A 2,500-nucleotide genomic window follows, 5' to 3' on the forward strand; every position below is an offset into this window, starting at 1 on the left:
ATATATATATATATATATATATATATATATTTAAATATATATATATATATATATATATATATATAGATAGATAGATAGATATATAAATAAATATATATATATATACCTACTTATATATTTATATATATATATATATATATATATATATGTATATATATATACATATATATTTATATATATATATATATATATATATATATATATATATATATATATATATATATGTAAATACGTATATACACACACACACACACACACACACACACATATATATATATATATATATATATATATATATATATATATATATATGTGTGTGTGTGTGTGTGTATGTATATATATATATATATATATATATATATATATATCAGCATACATATATATATATATATATATATATATATATATATATATATATATATATATATAATTATATATATGTGTGTATATATATACATATATATACATATATATATATATATATATATATATATATATATATATATATATATATATATATATGTATGTATATATACACATATATATATATAAATATATATATATATATATATATATATATATATATATATATATATATATGTATATATATATATATATATATATATATATATATATATGTATATATATATATATATATATATATATATGTATATGTATGTATACATATGTATATATATAGATATATATATATATATATATATATATATATATATATATATATATACATTTATATTTGTATATACTGTATTTATATCAAAATCTAAAATGAGTAAATAATATGATCTAGGTAACCGATAAATATCGTTAATTTGAATTTTCAACAACGATTTTAGCCAACATTGCTAAATACGGAAAACCACATTGGAAATTATTACCAGCAAACGACATTCTTGTAAGATTAGAACATCTAAAAGTTTTCAAGAATGTTCCTTGAATATTGAGAAAATTTGGGTGAAAATAGCGAAATAAACCATTAGTCATTTAACACCTAATTTTCACAGCGTAAAAAGAGAAACTATTCTCGTCTTTTACATACTTAAGTAATATTTCTTAAAATGCCTCCATGAATTCATTTAGAAAATAGATGATGCTCAGTGTCGGTTATTATAGATAATGGAACCCTTTATATGTCCAGACTTTAGATGTCCTTGACTTTTAAAACTTTAAGATGTAGTTTATAAAAGCTTCAACAGATGGCACTGGCAGTATTTTCAAAGACTTCGTGTGTAAAACTATAGCATAACTTTAGGCATTTTTCTTCTTTTATTTTGTAAATGCAAACACCGTTTTTCTTTTCTTTTTTTATTCCGGGACCCAAGAAAGTGGGGTCCCAAAGCTATAGCTTGTCGTGGCCTATGTAGTATGTCCCTAACTAGTAATCACAAGACTGGGATTCAATTCCTGCTCAAACTCGTTTGTTCCTTTGGTGGTTGCAACCTCACCCTCCTTGTGATCTAATGATTGGGGCCGGCTTGGGGGAGCCTATGTGGCTATCTGCTGAGTCATTAGCAGCCACTGCCTAGCCTTTGCCGGTCCCAGCATTGGTAGAGAATACTTTGTATTAATATGGTCAGTCTCTAGGGCATTGTCTTGCATGATAGGGTAATGTCACTGTCCCTGGCCTCTGCAATTCATAAATGCCCTTTGAACCTTTAAATATGTGATGATCTCTAGCAAAAGTTCCGCTCTCGATCCTGGATACCAACTAGGCCTTACCTCAACGTCGTGGAACCTCCGATAATATATCTGCCTTGGAAATATCTGGATTTAGTAAATGAGCCTCTCTTCACCCAGGTCCACCTGCCACCAAGGTTTGACAAGGGGAAGGGAGAAATATGCGTCTGCATCACTGAGGGATCCATCAACTGCATCTTCGGGAAGATCACTGGTGAAAAGAAATGTTAGCTTGTAGCAACTCATCTTATGATCTAATATCATGTTAATGAAGCTGCATTTGCGACATCTGGATAAGGCAGCTTTTATAGCAACCAGTTCATGGGAAACTTTTGGTTAATTGTTTCACTGAAAATACTCAACATAATATAGCTTTAGAATGACCTTTGCAATAGCGTATCAGTTATTAGGATCTTTTGTCCAAAGATAAATTATCATAATGTTAATATTTCTGCCAAGATCTTATCTACCTGTACAGGGTGACAAAAAAAAAAAAAAAAAAAAAAAAAAAAAAAAAAGTCATCACCTAAACTTGAATAACTTACGAGATAAATAGATCTATCAAGAAAAATTAATGTTCTAAGAGTCTACCAAATTCAGCCTTCGAGATGCCATGGACTACTGAGGAAAAGACATTTATAGTTGAGGCATATTTTCGGTTGAAGTCTATCCACGCAGATCAATTGCAATTCAAAGAATGGTTCAGATGTCAAGAATTTGCTGTCCACTCAATGATCTACAGATGGTTCAACAAGTTCAGAAGCCACGGGACTGTGCATAACCTCAATTGTAAAGACACCAAAAG

General features: G+C 27.9%; 1 long non-coding RNA gene across 1 annotated transcript in view; it reads right to left on the reverse strand.

Annotated features, from left to right (window-relative positions):
• LOC137656015 (uncharacterized) overlaps positions 1–2,500 on the reverse strand; it is a 7,537-nt gene that overhangs the window by 3,769 nt on the left and 1,268 nt on the right. Inside the window, exon 2 of the long non-coding RNA XR_011046908.1 lies at positions 1,738–1,906. This is a non-coding gene — a long non-coding RNA (uncharacterized lncRNA). The remainder of the gene's footprint in view (positions 1–1,737; positions 1,907–2,500) is intronic.

The sequence above is a fragment of the Palaemon carinicauda genome, chromosome 17 (assembly GCF_036898095.1).
Source record: "Palaemon carinicauda isolate YSFRI2023 chromosome 17, ASM3689809v2, whole genome shotgun sequence".
NCBI classification, from domain to species: Eukaryota; Metazoa; Arthropoda; class Malacostraca; order Decapoda; family Palaemonidae; genus Palaemon; species Palaemon carinicauda.